This window comes from Lissotriton vulgaris, chromosome 5, assembly GCF_964263255.1.
Source record: "Lissotriton vulgaris chromosome 5, aLisVul1.2, whole genome shotgun sequence".
NCBI lineage: Eukaryota > Metazoa > Chordata > Amphibia > Caudata > Salamandridae > Lissotriton > Lissotriton vulgaris.
The window spans coordinates 618539521-618557252 of NC_141693.1; the positions used below are offsets into that span (position 1 = coordinate 618539521).

The 17732-nt window shown below is 45.9% G+C and overlaps 1 protein-coding gene across 2 annotated transcripts in view; it reads left to right on the top strand.

Moving 5' to 3' along the window:
* Positions 1-17732, top strand: part of PARG (poly(ADP-ribose) glycohydrolase) — a 1076399-nt gene that overhangs the window by 754001 nt on the left and 304666 nt on the right. The gene's annotated exons all lie outside the window — the stretch shown is intronic.

The following is a 17732-nucleotide window of genomic DNA, read 5'->3' on the forward strand; positions in this document are numbered from 1 at the left end:
AGGCCCCGTCGACGAAGGCCCCGTCGACGAAGAACCCGTCGACGAAGAACCCGTCGACGATGGTACCAACGAAGGCGACGACGACAGTGTCGACGACGAGAGTCCCGTCGACGACGATGTCGTTGACGATGGTCTCGTCGACGAGAGCGTCGACGACCACTACGATGACCATGACGACGGCTGGTGTGTCCACAGTCTCGTCGACGACAACGTCCACGACGCCTATCTCGACGGCGTCTGTACAACCGTCGACGACGGAACCCACGATCTTGGCCACGGAAAAGCGTATCACCATTTCTGTGACGCGGATTACACCGGAGATGACTTCTCCAAGGGCAGTGTCCCCTCTGCTTCCAACAATGCTCTTGCAAGAGGGTCAGTCAGAGGAAGATGACCAAGATGCATACAGTTATGCCAATAGTCCTTCGCAACTATTTGTCAAATGTCAGGACACCGACTCAGAGGGCGAATACACCCACGAGGAGCATGATCATAGTCATGGTCACTATCAACAACGGCACTCGGACCAGGGAATGGTTTCAGTGCCAACATCTTTCCTACAGGATCTTCATAGAATGCTGCAGGACTATAAGTCTAAGGCCAGTAGGCCTTTGCCAGCTACGTCAACACCTGCTACGCCTTCCACGACTCAGGCGTCAGTGGTGCCACCTACGCTCTCGGCTCCAGCCTCTCCGCAGCCTCAAACAACCGCCCCTCAGGATTCCTTTGGGGTACCAAGATCGCATGATGTTGATGACTCTTCGGATGAGGATCAACATTCGGATCACGTCTCTATTCCTGACACGGAATATGATGAGTACATTATTGACAATCCCGCATCGCCAAATCCAGAGCCAGCGGACTCCCCGCCGGCGGATATTGGAGGTTTCCATCAGCTAATGGAGAGGGCGGCGGCAAGATTTAAGTTGGCAATGCCTAAAGTCACCACGGATTGCTTCTTATATGACTTTAAGGAACCTTTCCAGAAAAATGCCAGATCTATTCCGATTGTGGATCATGTATGGAAAGAGGGCCTAAAGACCATGACACACCCGGCGACGGTGGTGCCGGTACTACCGCGTCTGGAAAAGAAATATAGAGCAACCGATGATGCCCCAGCGGCCTTGAAAGGTCATCCAAAACCGGACTCTGTAATCTCGCAGGCAGCGCAGAGGAAATCGCGCAACCCTTCGGCACCGCTGACAACTCCTCCGGACAAGGAAGGACGGAGGCTAGATAATGTTGGGAAAAGATTCTCGGCGATGGCGAGTTTGCTGGTGAGAGCGGCTAATGCCTTAGCCATCCTGGGAAGGTACGACCGTCAACTTTGGTGCGATGTCTCCCCGTACCTTGACCAGTTACCTCCTGAATCAATGTCGGAGGCAAAGAAAGTTCTGAAAGAGGGGGAAGCGACATCGATGGAAATAATCGATTGTGCAATGGATATTGCTACTACGGCATTTCGTTCACTAGCTGGAGCGGCAGTGCTCCGTCGCCAAGGGTGGCTTAAAGCTACTTGGTTCCGACCAGAGGTCCAGAACAAAGTGTTGGATCTTCCCTTTGATGGGGAGGCTCTATTCGGCAAACTTATTGACGACACCCTTCAAGATATTAAAAAAGACACAGAGACCGCTAGGTCTTTAGGAACACTTCAGTACAGGAAGTCCCCCTTCAAGGGAGCCAGAGGCAGGGGTGGTACGTATAGAGGATCCTTCCAACACCAACGGTATTCCAACACAGGATCCGGTTCCCAACAGCACCGCCAATCTTACCAACAGCGGCAAGGCCAGTCTACCAACTACTCCAGGCCTTACAGTAAAGGAAAGCAAGGTGCGCGAGGACGGGACTCGTCCAAGCGCCAATAGCGGCCTCCTGGCTCTTCCTACTGGACCCTCCTCCAGGAAATCAGCAGTTGGAGGCAGGGTCAACAAATTCCTTCACAACTGGTCCCTCATAACATCGGACCGTTGGGTGCTCAACATCATTCGGAAAGGGCATACCTTAGAGTTCACTCAAGTTCCGCCACCCAAGCCCCCGACAGCCACTCCTTCAAAACACCAGCGTCTCCTTCGGCTCGAGGTTCAACAAATGCTCCGAAAAGGGGCGATAGAGCCAGTTCCATCGAATCAGAGAAACCAGGGATTTTATTCCAGGTTCTTCCTGGTGAGGAAAACGCTCGACAAGTGGCGTCCCATTTTAGACCTCAGGGGGCTAAACACCTATCTCATCTCTCTATCCTTCAGGATGGTGTCCCTCCAGGACATCTTGAAACTAATCAACCCAGGAGATTACATGGCCACACTCGATCTCGAAGATGCCTATTTTCATGTTCCAATTCACCCAGCACACAGAAGGTTTCTGCGATTCACAGTAGCCAAGAGCCATTACCAATTCAGGGTTTTACCCTTTGGACTCCGTTCAGCCCCGAGGATATTCACGAAAGTGCTGGCTCCAGTAGCGGCTTTCCTACGGAGGCACAAGTTTCAAGTCTTCCCCTATCTGGACGACTGGCTGCTGAAGGCTCCGTCCAGAGAGGCAGCGCTACAGGCGGTTCAAGCGTGTACCAATTTATTCCGAAACCTGGGTCTCACTCTAAACGACGAGAAATCTTGCCAGATCCCGTCCAGAAGAGCCCGGTTTCTGGGAGCCATCTTGGACTCAAAGCTTTCACGAGCTTTTCCCACTCTGGAAAGGAGGCACAAGTTACAAACGATGGCCCAAGACTTGCAATCAAAAAAGTCTCTTTCAGTTCGCCGCTACAAGTCTCTGCTGGGAGTAATATCGTCGTGCATTCCACTGGTTCCCCATTGCAGACTAAGGATGCGTCCCTTGCAGGAACAACTGGACAATCAATGGCGGCAAGTCCACGGTTCCTTCGACGACACAGTGGCGATCACTCCGGAAATGAAGAATGCGGCCCTATGGTGGACAGACCTAGACAACTTGTCCCAAGGCCTATCCTTCGCAAACGACCCGTCTCCACAAGTGATAACGACGGATGCGTCGTTGGAAGGCTGGGGAGCAGTGCTGCAGGCACTTCATGTCAGTGGGCATTGGTCGCCCCAGGAGAAAGGCCTTCACATCAACCTGTTAGAACTCAGGGCGATACGTCTGGCTCTGCAATCGTTTCTTCCTCTCCTGGAGGGTTCACAAGTGCTTATCAGGACGGACAACACCACGGCCATGCACTATGTGAACAAGGAAGGAGGGACCAGATCACGCCCATTGTCACAAGAAGCCCAGCAGATTTGGGATTGGGCTATTCAACACAACATGTCTCTGATGGCGGACCACTTGCCGGGCGTCCTCAACGAAAACGCCGACAAACTGAGCAGGTCATCCTCGGTCACCCACGAATGGGAGTTGAATCAAGACATTTTGGAACAAATCTTCAGCCGGTGGGGAAAACCGGACATCGACCTGTTTGCCACCCCGACCAACAGCAAATGCCGGTCTTACGCAAGCAGGCTTCCCCATCCAAATTCTCTGGGAAATGCCCTTTTGATACCCTGGTCGAAGACATTTGTCTACGCTTTTCCTCCCATTCCTCTAATACCACGACTAATCAAGAAATTCAAGATGGAACCGTGCAGGATGATCCTGGTAGCCCCGGCTTGGCCGAGGCAGTTCTGGTTCACGGAGCTCCATCTGCTGTCGATCGCTCCTCCTGTACCTCTCCAAATTCTGCCGGATCTTCTCACGATGTCCGAAGGACAGATTCTACATCCAGACCCTCAGTCGTTACACCTGACTGCATGGCTCCTGAGCAGCGAGAATTTATGAACCTGCCATTGTCTAAGGAAGTTAGGGAGGTTTTGTCCCAAGCAAGGGCCCCTTCCACTAACAAAACTTACCGCCTTAAGTGGAAAAGATTCTGTTGTTGGTGTCGACAGCAACACATTGATCCATTCAATTCCAAACCTCATCAGGTCCTCCCATACCTACTGTCCTTGGCCAAGTCTGGTCTGGCCCACTCATCGATTAAAGTTCATTTGGCTGCTTTGTCACGATTCAGGAGGACGGAATCTGGACCTTCATTATGGTCTTCAAGGATAATCAAACAGTTTCTTAAGGGTCTGTTCAGGGTTTATCCACCGGTGAGACCACCTCCACCAACGTGGCATTTAAATCTGGTCCTTTCTCAACTCATGAAGGGCCCATTTGAACCAGTCCATCGTTCTGACATCAAATACCTTTCGTGGAAATTGGCTCTTCTCCTCGCTCTCACGTCGGCTCGGCGTGTAGGGGAATTACAGGCCTTGACCATTCAGGAACCTTTCCTTCAATTCAAAAGGAACACTGTCATCATGAGGACTAACCCTAGGTTCATGCCAAAAGTCCCCTCGGACTTCCATTTGAATGAACCGGTCATTCTGAAGACGTTTTTTCCTCAGCCTTCCACACCGGCGGAAAAAGCCTTGCATTCACTGGATGTACAGCGATGCTTGAAGTTTTACTTACAGCGTACTAAGGATTTTCGGAAATCTACCCAACTGTTTGTGGCCTTCGGGGGACCAAGTAAAGGCCTTCCACTCTCCAAACAGGGTGTTTCAAGGTGGATCACAAGTGCTATATTACATTGTCACAGGGCTGCTGGTAAGCCTCTGACTGGAAAGATACGAGCACATTCCACAAGATCTGTGGCTTCCTCCACAGCACTCTTCGCAGGGGTGCAAATTAAGGACATCTGCAGAGCTGCTACCTGGAGCAGCGTTCACACTTTTACCAAGCACTACTGCTTGGAATCTCTGCAGCAGGAAGATGCAGCAGTTGGACAGGCTGTCCTGAGGAACCTCTTCCACTAATGGTGAGCTTTCCTGTCTTCCCACCTTCCATTTTTTCACATTTTGTATCTAATGTTATGTTGTCTACTGCTATTATTTATGATGCAAAATGTGATTATCTTGCTACTGCTTGCTACTCTGATACAAAGCATGGGAATCTATGAAAGTTCCAATACTGGGGTAAGAAAACAAGTTACTTACCTGTAACTTTAGTTCCCCAGTATTGGTAACTTTCATAGATTCCCATGCGCCCACCCGCCTCCCCGGGGAAAGCTCAGCCTACAGCACAGATGGTGTCTCAGTACACAACGGCTACGAAAATCTGAGGCTCTGAGGTTCCTTCAGGAAGGTTCTAAGTGGTGAGGCACTTCTGATTGGCTGAGGCCAAAAGTTTGGTCTCTTTTACACAAAGAGAGTGATATGCTACAAAAGGTAATGAGGCCTAGGCCTTTTTCCATTGTCTTTTGTACCTACAGCTATGGTATTTTTGTTACCGAGACTCCCATTCCGACGACGGGGAATGATACAAAGCATGGGAATCTATGAAAGTTACCAATACTGGGGAACTAAAGTTACAGGTAAGTAACTTGTTTTCTTTACGAATGAGGTGCAGTCCACCATTCTTAACCAACCTGTCAATTAGGATTTTGTATTTGGCCCTGCTGTCGACACCATTTTGGATAAAATGAAAAAAGACCCAGAAACCACAAAATCAATGGGGGCATTGCAATTTCAACAACATAGAGGCTCCTTTCGATGCTCCTCATACAAAGAAAGTACACGAGGAAATACCTCACAAACATCTGCTCATACAAAAGTAACACACAAGGTTCCTTTAACAAAAACACAAACAGAGGAGGTTACAGGGGCAACAATAATAAGGGAAGAGGACGTGGAGGCAATAACACCAGAGCCTCCACTGCCACAAAACAGTGACTTCATTACGCTACCCCCAGACCACCTAACACCGGTCGGAGGCAGACTCCAACAGTTCCTACCTGTCTGGAATGCAATTACCATGGACAGGTGGGTGAGAGAAATTATCCAGTTTGGTTATTGCCTAGAACTGACTTCTACACCACCAAACATACCACTCAGACATCGTCCTATGTCCACGGAACACATCACCCTGCTACAACAAGAGGTGAAATGCATGCTGGAAAAAGGGGCCATAGAGCAAGTCCCTTTCCACTAGCAAGGGACAGGAGTATACTCCCTATACTTCCTTATTCCCAAGAAGGACGGTTCCCTCAGACCAATATTGGATCTCAGACCCCTAAATCAATATATACTATCGGAGCACTTCCATATCATCACACTACAACAAGTGCTCCCGTTGCTACAACAAGGAGATTTCCTAGCAACACTAGACCTCAAAGATGCGTATTTTCACGTACCCATCCATCCAGCCCACAGAAAATCCCTCCGGTTCACAATAGAAGGTCAACTCTACCAATTCAAGGTTTTGCCTTTCGTGCTTACCACGGCTCCAAGAGTGTTTATAAAATGCTAAGCGACAGTACATCTCAGAAGGCAACTCGTATTCGTCCATGTGTACCCTTACCTGGATGATTGTCTAATACAAGCAAAATCGTACCAACAGTGTGCAACACACACGTCTCAAACAATTCAGTTGCTACACAGCCTAGGCTTTTCAATCAACTACACAAAATCGCATCTGCAACCATCCCACGTACAGCAATACCTGGGAGCCACTATAAACACCTCAGTGGCAAAGGCATATCCAAACTCAGCAAGGATAGCCAGTATGCAGATACTCATTCGCAAATTCCTGCCACAACACTTTCTACCAGCTCGAGTCTTTATGCAGTCATAGGCAGGATGGCCTCCTGCATATTCATTGTCCCCATGCCAGACTTCAAATGCGCCCATTACAGGAATGCCTACCACGGCAATGGAACCAGGCTCAAGGACAACTAAAAGACCTAGTGTTGGTAGACAGTCGCACTCACAACTCTCTGCAGTGTGAAACCCACAAAACCTTTCCAAGGGGCGACTGTTCCAAGAGCCAGTTCCACAACTAGTACTAACAGCGGACGCATCACTGACAGGCTGGGGAGCCCATCTCCTAAAATACACAGTACAAGGGCTCTGGACAACCAAACAGAAAAAGCTGCATATCAACCAACTAGAATTGCTAGCAATATTTCTAGCCCTAAAAGCATTTCAGAAATACTTGTACAACAAGACGGTGTTCAACCGGAAGGACAACATGACCGCAATGTACTATATCCAGAAACAAGGAGGAACGCACTCTCCACAGCTGTCCCATCTGGCACAAAGCATATGGAAGTGGGCGATTCCCAAAAACATTTTTCTCCTAGCAGAACACCTTCCAGGGAAGGACAATCCGATTGCCGACCTGCTCAGCAGGCACAGCCAACAACTACACGAATGGGAGATTCACCCCCAAGTTCTCAAGCCATTCTTCAAAGAGTGGGGTCACCCAGAAACACTCACTCACGCTAATCCTAGTTGCTCCCACATGGGAGAGACAAACCTGGTACACAACGTTCCTGGAACTTTCAGTAGTTCCTCATCAAAGACTGTGCCTTGCACCCCATCTTCTAACTCAGAACCATGGAGAAATCAGACACCCAGATCCCAATCAGATGAACCTAGCGATCTGGCTCCTTAGGTCTTACAATTTGGATACCGTAACTTGCCCCCAGATTGCATGAACATCATTAGGGAGGCAAGACGACCAACCACACGAGTGTGCTATGCAGCTAAATGGAAGAGATTTGTTATTTACTGCAACAAAAACCAAATCAATCCTTTAGACGCTTCCATACAAAACATTATATGTTAACTGCTGCATCTACAAAGATGTAACTTAGCATACTCTTCTATACGACTACACCTCGCTGCTATAGCAGCATACCTTCAAAACAGGCAACACCTTTCACTGTTTAGAGTACCAGCAATCAAAGCCTTCATGGAGGGATTAAAAAGGGTGATCCCACCAAGGCACCCCCCCCCCTTCCCCAGTCTGGAATCTAAATATAGTACTTACCAGACTTAAGGGCCCTCCTTTCGAACCTCTACACTCATTCGAACTACAATTCTTAACATGGAAGTTTGCATGCTTGGTTGCCATTACCTCACTCAGAAGAGTGGTAAGGTAAGGTAAGGTAAAGTTTATTATGCATAGTTAATTAAGACCAGTGCAAACATGTTACAAAAAGATCATAAAATATGATTTAAAACCGTTTAAAAAATTTAGAATATAATTAAATAAAAGAGCAGTGTGGCTGTCGATGCGCCTTTTTACAAAGGTTGGACAGTGGGGTCCCGTACTTACTTCTGACAGTCTGCTTGATAACCTGTGTCTACATTATTGATCCCCGGTTTTAGCGGTCTTGGAATTCTTTGCTCGACCATCGCGAGGAATTTGACGTATCTGCAGTTCAGTTTGGTGTTTTGAGGATTCAGGCAGGCGAGCACCACTTGCCTTCTGGTGCTGATCTCTTTTTGCTTAAGCTGGTCCTTGAGGAGCAGTTGTCATGCTTGTTGAAGTTCTTCACAAAGACAAGTGACATGGAGAATGTCCCCATTGTCTGAGTCGCAAAGCGGGCAAACCTCGTTGCCCTCTGTCCTGAGCCATGGCGGAAGATACTCTGTGCTTGGCAGAATCCCTAATCTGTGTTTCAGGAACCTCATTTTTGTTGCTTTTGGGTAACCCTGGCTGAAATATATTTGTGGTGTCAAGACTTAGTACGTGTTGAGGGTCATCCATGCATGAGATCTTTTGGAAAAAAGAACCTTGTCCTCTAATAGGGTAAGTGATTTAACGTTTTTCCACACTAGTTTTTTAAAAGCGCTGTGCCCAAGTTGCATGTCCCAAGGCGCGGAGAGTTTAGTAACTTCCAGCGCTGCCTGCAAGTAAGTTCTTGCCTGAGAGGCGTCCCTGCCTTGTATGTCCTGCCATAGTAAAGAATTTTATGTTTCTGTGGTGGCGAATCTGAGTTTGTGACAGCAAATAATGTATGCTCCGTGCCTGGCTAGATCTTGACATTGTTCTGTAGGCTTTGACCTGTATGTGGTCCAGGTTTTTGGAGTCTCTTCCCCGCAAGGCCTCGCTGCCATAAGTGATCGAGGGAAGTAGCTTCGCCTGAATGACTTTCAGATAAGGAGTCATGGTCGGTCCCGTCAGTTGGGTAGCTAGATTTTTCAGCGTCACGGCGATCAATGCTCCTCTCCTTCTTGTTTCTTGCTTCTGCTGCACAAATGAGCCTTCTCTGTCAAATATGACTCCCAAGTATTTGTACTCGCTGGCTGGCTTGTACTTTAGACCACCAAGAGACCAGGTCTTCTGTTGTTTTTTATTGGTGTTGATCGATAACGTGCTGGTCTTGCTGAGGTTTATTTTTAAGGTGTTTTCTGTTGCATAATTATTCATTTCCCTCAGAAGGTGCTGGAGACCAATATAGGTATGGCTAAGTAATACAACGTCATCCGTGTACAGAAGGTTACTCAGAATTTTCCCTCCCAACCTCGGGGAGTGGGAGTTGCAAGTGTCGAATAGTCTTGGTAAATCCGCCATGAAAAAATTGAACAATAGTGGTGCAAGCACCCACACTTGTTTGAGTCCTTTGGTGGTACGAACTTTTGAGGACAGGTGGGAGCCGCTTCCTAGCTTTACCTGCACTCAGAAGAGTGAGCGAATTACAAGCACTAACAATTCAAGAACCTTTCATGCAGGTACATGCCAACAGGTGGTTCTTAGAACCAACCCTAAGTTCATGCCTAAGGTTGTATCCAATGTCCATATCAATCAATCTATAGAACTGCCACTTTTCTTTCAAAATCCACAGTCAGTAGCTGAGAGAGCCCTGAACACATCAGATGTAAAACGAGCTCTACTTTATTATGTGGACAGAGCTAAATCATTTAGAAAAACAAAACAACTATTTGTTGCTTTTGCACCACAACACAAAGGAAATCCTATTTCAAAATCAGGAATAGCCAGATGGATAGTTAAATGCATTCAAATATGTTATCAAAAGGCAAAACGCACTTTAACCGTCCCCCACACTCTACAAGGAAAATGGGGGCATCCATGGCTATCCTAGGAAATATTCCTCTTGAAGATATCTGTAAGGCAGCCACATGGACCACCATACACACTTTCACAAAACACTACTGTGTAGATGTACAAGCAAAACAGCTAGCTGCTGTAGGCCAGGCTGTCCTCAAAACTCTTTTTCAAACTGCTGCAGCTGGCACAGGTAGCCACAGCTAAAGGAGATACTGCTATACAGTCTATCCACAGATATGAATTCAGCAGCCCACATGCCTCGAACGGAATATGCTACTTACCAGTATGCATCTGTTCTTGGCATTTAGGGCTGCTGACATTCATATCGCCCTCCCTCCTCCCCGGTGCCCGTCCTAGCTGCAGCATTATCTCTGGCATGGCCATCTCTTTCTTTACTTATCTCCATCTCTGCCACAATGGCGAAAAACAATCTGAGGATGGAGAAGATGTCCATGCGCACTGTAGTCCAGGGGAGGAGTCGCCTATCTTGTGATACTTCGAAGACTCTTCCAAGACAACAAAGTGCAATCATCCGGACCCAACACTAGGCGGCGATCTATGCACAGATATGAATGTCAGCAGCCCTACATGCCAAGAACAGATACATACTGGTAAGTAACAGATTCCTTCCAGGGCTCGCAGGTCTTCCTGGGTGATTTCAACCTCCACTGGAATGATGTAAACTATGTGCTGGTCAATAGCCTTAAATCATTCCTACTTGACCTCAACCGTATCCAAATATGACAGCCCTAAACATATTAAAGGAGCCACATTAGAGCTTGTCATTGGTAAGCCCAAATCCTTCAGCTTGGAGGCGATCCTCCCTTGTGACTGGTCTGACCACTATTGCATCATCTTCCTCGTCATTGAATGTGTAAGAGCAAGCAGATCCCAACCTAACAACCCAAAACAGTTAAAAAGATGTTTACCGTACATCAACGTGCAAGACCTGACGGAGGTCTGTGATAACATTTTGCTGCCTCCTTTGAACATGTATGATGTCCATGACCTGAAGGCCCATTATAACCATGCAATGCTTAATGGAATTGACTCAGTGGCACCACTTCTGCTTAAAAGAGTGTCTGCTAAGCTCTCCAAACCATGGTTCAATGATAGTCTTAATGCAGAAAAAAGGATTTTAAGAGTTGCAGAATGGAAGTGGCGGTCCTATTCCTCCCTTGAACATCTTGGTCACCTGAGATCCTTGTGAAGCATATACAACAAACGCATCAGATGCTCAAAGGCTACCTACTTCTGAACTCAACTAGACCAAGCAAAAAAAGTCCCAAAAAAAGTTTGAAATCATCAGGTCCCAATCTAAAAATCATTCTAACCTTTCGGCCCTGGGTCAACGGACATTGCCTAACTGTGAAGAATTAGCTGTTTTCTTCACGGAGAATACTATTAAACACATGAATGCTGCACATATTCATCTCCTGAGCTGAAGGTCAATGGAAACGGGTGTGGTCATGACGAGCTGAGCTCGTCTTGAGCACAGCTCCACTGTACCTCATGACGAGCTGAGCTCGTCATGAGCATCGAAGGGGTTAAGATCGAATCTGAACTACGCTCTGCCCATGATCACATCTTGAGCGGGCCACTGATCACCCTTTGTCCCTCAGAGTCGTTTATCACTGAACTCTCACAGCCCTGCCTCCTCCAAAACAATGCATCATGGAATATGTTCCAAACTGTGGATGAATACACTATACACAAAATGCTGGTGTCCTTGAAACCTTCCAATCATTACAATGACCCCCTGCCATCGAATTTGTGCACGGAAGTGAGATCCGCCTTACTAACTCTTTGGATGACAATCGTCAATGCTTCTCTTATGCAAGGGGCTATTCCGGATTGCCTTAAAGCAGGTCAAGTCACCCCGATCCTAAAGAAACCAAATGCGGATCCCAGGACCTTCTTAACTTTTGCCCAATCACTAACATTCCCACCTTGGCAAAACTCTTGCAGAAATGTGTGCTTATCACATTGACCATTTCCAACTCCTGGATCAATGCCAATCTGGTTTCTGCCCAGGTCATAGGTCATAGTTCAGAGTCAGCGCTAACGCACATCTGGGATGATGGGCTTAGAATGCTGGTTCGCAATGAGTCGTGCCTACTGATCCTTTTGGACCTTTCGTCAGCATTTGACCTCCTAGAGCACAGGATGGTGCTATCTGGGCCTGTATTAAGTTGGTTCTAATCCTTCCTTCAGAACAGATCCCAAAGCTTCAAGGTGAACCAATCCTTGTCCCAACCTGCTCCAGTCACCTTGGGGTGCCATAAGGGTCAGCATTGTCCCCCTCGCTCTTTAACCTGTTTATCGAGCCTCTGACAGAAGTCTTAAAATCATCCAACCTTCGCTATCATATGTATGCTGACGATACCCAGCTATACCTGAAGATAGCCTCCCCGAAGACATCCAGTCCCTCAATTCAGTCCTGCTGGAAACACAATGATGGCTGACATGCAATCACTTGAAGCTAAATGCTCTTAAAACGGAATTCCTACTGATCTCACCCCACAACCAATCCCTCGTCATGGAGCAATGGTTGAATCAGCTGACTGCCCTTAACTGCAGACCTCACCTGGTAGATTTGGCATCATGTCTGGGCATCATTCTAGACAAAAGCCTGAACATGCAGAAGCACATCAGTTCCCTCACCAAAGGAGGGAACTTTCAACTCTGCTTACTTAGGAAGCTCAAACCCTTCTTCCCTGCTCATGACCTAAAGGTTGCAGTTCAAGCATTGTTGATCTCAAAGCTGGACTATGGGAGTGCAACACTTTGTGGCCTGCCCAGAGTTAGGACTGCTCCTCTTAGGGTTACCCTCAACTCCGCTGCGAGGCTCTTAATTGGCACTAAAAAATACCTCCACATCTCCCCGGACTTGCGGAAACTGAACTGGCTGCCACATGAAACTTGGATCCACTAAAAATTGCATGCATGTCTCACAAAGCCATCAACTTCAAGACGCCGTTGTACCTTGCACAGAAACTGGAACTCTCCTGTGGTTCTAGAGCCTCCAGAAGCGCCAGCTCCCTTTTGCTTAAACTTCAAAAATTAGTTTTTAAAAAGACCTTTACCGAGCGTTCTCAGGGATGGCTCAGAGGATCTGGAACTCCCTTCCCCCTGAAGTCAGGGTGAACCCATCTACTGTCTTCTTCAAAAAAGAAGTCAAAGGACTACTGATGAAGAAGTTTCTGCCTTAGCCTGGCACCTTCCTCTGATTCGGGGTTCATACCCGTTGTTCTGTTCTCCAGCCACCTGTTAATGAGTTGGCCGGACAATTCTAGACTGTGATCTTTTTTCACCCTATGTTGTTTGATATGTTTTTATGTGCCTCCACTAGGTTGTTGGACAATTTTGACTTTGTATTTGTCGTTTAGATTATTCTGTTTTGTAAGCTTTTTACCTGGTGATGCATAATCTGTAAAGCGCTCTGATACCCTAACTTTCAAAATAAATAAGAATAAAGAGAACGCGCTCTTCCTTGTGGGCTATTTTACATGGAGAGGATGAGCCATCATTGGTGGACTGTTCTTTGTGGTACTCGTGACATACTGTCCCCAGATGGGTTTTGGATATTTCATTAACAGTTAACAGGCTGCTGAGTCAAGTAAAGTGAAGTATGGTTAGGCAAAATTCGAAGCCCCAAGCCCTGATATAGAATCAGAGGCTGAAAAATAGATAACATTGAGCAGACTATGCAAAATCCTCATTGATCATTTTAGATATTGTTGAATTCGGAAATTAAATGTACTGCAAGACAAGTAGATTTTGCTAGTATTCCTTGCTCATGTCGTTGGAGCAGACTTTTCAGTCTGCTGTTCTTTTCTTCATTTGCTTTCTGGACCTTGCAAATGATTAGCTGTCATGCGCAGGCAAAGCTGTTACCTTAATGAGATTGGTAATTTCATCATTCTTGTTGGACCCGTGCCTGCCGTCCATTTCAGATTTCTGGCCTGCCAGTGCCACATGCCTATATGTTGTCTGATGAATATCATTCATTCCATTCTCTGATGCGTCTTGGCTCCGCTGCCTAATGGATGCAACTATGCGGTTTAATTTCGTAAACTAGTCTGAGAAATGGGAATGAAATTACATTTGTTGCAGATTTCTGCGGCATCTGGTCAGTGTAAAGCCGTAATGCAGATCCAGGCTGCCAGATTGAGGTTCGTCCTTTTAAGAAAGTCTGAATACTAATTGAGCATGAATGGTGTAATTTGGTTGTAGGTAATGTAAGCTGCACGGCCCACAATGAGACGGAGTTGTGGGTGCCCTATAATTTGAGGTGTATTATCACGAGAGTTCCACAAAGATGGAACAAAAAAAACATTTTTGCAGGCTTATTATAACCGGCTGTTCTTCAGATCTGCGAAACCTCAGGTTGTTTATAGGACCTAATACCTCAAAGGCACCCTAACTTATTGCATGCTGAGGCTGATGATGATCAAGATTCAAATTCAGTGGTGCCAATAGAAGTAGTAGTGCCATGCGTGTAGGGTATTCCTGTCAGTTGATTTCCTAGTAGTATAGTTGAGTTTTACCAATATGTATATGTCAGAATCCTCATGCAGTACCTATCAGCAATCAAAATGTTTCTCATTCATTACAAGAAGTCCCCTGCATGCAAATGCAAAGGTACTTACCTAAATTAGCTTGAGTCACCGCCTGTTTACCACAAATAATTCAAATGGCATTTCTCCAAAGCTAGGCGTTCCTGAGGTAAAATTGGGCTTCAAATGAAGTGCAAGCAGTCCCTTGGCAGAGGGGTAGGTGATGAAGGAATGCACTAGTTGGAGATGCTGAATGGATAATTAGTTTTTCACAGCTGATTGTCAACATTCTTGGCTACCTTTTAACCACATGGCTGCTGCGGGGATTTTTGCGCTGTGCTGAAATATTCAGATTCCCCTTCTTCATGACGAGCTCAGCTCGTCATCAGCACACGACACCCGTGGGTGATGACGAGCTGAGCTCGTCATCAGCAGCGAAAGGGTTAAAGATGGGAACTGGCAATGGTGTGCTCTGGCTTGTGGGGAGAAGGGGGTGTCAGTGTAGGATATATAAGTCTGCATCACTAAAAGGGTGCACAAAGCTCTTGTAAACAGAAGTAGAAGCAGTTTCTGGTACTTCCAGATGGTGACTCATCACCACCAGGTTGATATTGGGAGTGATCCTGCAGATTATGAGTAATTGAGTCACCCAAATCATAACGTTATTTTATTATTATGTGGCTCTCTCCTATTCTTGAGTGGGAATAGATTTCACATCTACTGGAATGGAAGAGTGAAAAAAGCAGCACTTAACAGCTCACAAGTAGTTGAATAGGTTCCATAGGATCATTTACCAAAATTGTGCTCTATTCAGAGGAAGTCTTGAGCATACTTCCTGCATGTGGAGTACCAAATATAGCAGCCAAGTGTATGTTTGTATCAGACATATATCTGAAGTTAATAGGTCAAGTTATAGCGCAGTGTGCCCTGTGCTGGAGGGTGGGTGTGCCCTATGCAGAGTAAGCATTGGAAAATGCATGATTGATCTATCTGGAAGTAGTGTCCTTTGCCACAGTTTACCCTACATGATTGCCTTCCTAAGTGATAGACAGTTTGTTCGTCAAAGACAGAACCCTTGTTCCATCTAGGTAGAAATGTATAGCAAACAAGACATATAGATTATGAAGAGTTTCCTTAGTCAATAAATCATGTGTTCTCTAAAAATGAAATGTGTAAGGAAATATCTTCATTCGGATGGAATTCAGGTGACCACCTAGGAAAGAAAGATGGTGTAAGACCACAACACCAACTTGTCCTGATGGAACCCTGGTCAATTCACAGGTACATAGAGCCTGCAGTTATAACAGCTGGAAAAGAAGCCTTCCCAGATAGAAGCATCGTGTTGTTGAAATGGTTTTGTTACTAAAGACAGGGGTTCCCTAGAACTTGAAGATTGAGAGTTTAAATCAACATATGCTAAATAGCCATTATGTTCTTTGTTCAGCCGGACAGGGTTTTTATTTTAACAATATAAAAAATAACATGGAACTGAAAGTGATGACAAGGGGGCACAGCCTGTGACCCACAGATAACAAGACAGAACAACAATTTTCAGGCAAAAACGGGCAAAGCGGTCTGTTTCCTAGTATTCAGTAGACCGACTTAATTAAATCATGGTACCATTGTGCAATACATTTTGGGTATTTAAGGGACATATGGTACATAGGTGTTGACGTTTCGATGCCAAGACTTTAGATGTGTGGCATCCTCTTCAGGACAGTATTAATAAACATGCCTGTCTTGAATTCATACAGTTGCCTTTCATACATAAAAACAATAAAAATGTAGATTTAAACACAAATGGGGAAAAAAATTGGGAAAAGGAAGGAAAAGAGAACATTTTAGACAATTATCTAGGCATGGACCAATCTTGTCAATATTCAGTGACTTGGAACACAGCAGACGTGCTCAATATGTGACTTCCAATGATAATGTGAGGCGCAACATCTCATGTAGCCATGGCAGTAGACCCAATGATCAGCCCGTGCGAAGTGGCGAGTGGGCAGTACATACAATGTCATGCCTAATAAAGTGATCCGCAAGTTTGGTCGGTTAAACTGTATATGCGGATAGATAAGGTTGCATACAACATGGTAGGTGACTACATGCATCCAACGTGAAGCGCGCATACAAAAAACGTGTGTGAAATCGTTTTTGCATTAACCTAATCAGGATCAGATATTCAAATTGCAGCTAACTTTAGGGCTTCTAACCTGGTATGCCAATCTCATCCAATGGTGCTTCACAACTTCGTCCACAGTTGAAGTTTTCTTAAGCATTTTGTGCTATTTCTGTGCATATTAAAACCCATGTAGATGTCCACTTGGGTCACCTATTCTCATAGATATCTGGAGATGGGCATGACGTTTTTGACCAAGCAACTGAGCTTGCTTTTTTCCCCATACACGTTCTCATATCATATAAACCACAGAAGTGGGGACCAGGAGCGAAAAAAGAGGTCCAGTACCTAGAGCACGTATGAAAAACACCCAGGGGTAGCTGCTCCTGAAGGAGAGTCCGGCCAAATAGGCTTTGGAAAACAGAAGGGGGAGTGTCTCAGGATGGATGTATAGTTCGGGGGGAATTCCTTTATTTGGAAAAGTTGCCCTCAGACACCCGGGAAGGTGTCATGCTTCATCATTGGGTATTTTAGCCCCTCATTGAGTTGGCGCTGCAATACCCCACAGGCCCAATGAAAGGGCTCTTTGGCGGAGATCTTTTTAAGTAAAAAAATGCTGTATTGGTGAGTGAGAGTGTGTGGCGCTAGTGTGATAGTGAGTTAAAAATATCTCGATGGTGCCCAATAAAAGAGGATTTTTATTCCTGGGTTCACCGGAGAGAGCGAAAACAGAAGCCAAATGTCTACCGCTAATGACGAAATACAGTTTGGTTAGAATTGTTGGTGCAGTGAATGGGGTCGACATGATTCACGCCCTATTGGTCCATGAGGGATCCTCAGCGTTTCATCAGGACCAAGTGTAGTGTGAGAAAAACAAAGAAACCTATATTTCTTTAAAAAACTGGGGGGATATTCCCCTGAGGCTTAGTCGGGGAAAGACTGAGTAGTAAGGTGCCGGAAAAAAATTATTTTATATCATCAGTCACCTAAAAAATCCAATCTGAAAGAGACAGAAGAAATAATAGTGTAAGCATATATCAGCCGTAAGGAGTACATCGTGGCTTGATATTGGTGGCACGTTGAGAATGAGGCAGTGCTACATGTGTGGGGGGAGATCGTATCACAACTGTGTGTTTCTCAACCAGAACAAATATTTTAAGTGAGTGATCGATGATCAAGTGCCCAAAGTAATACGTATTATCTTTTAC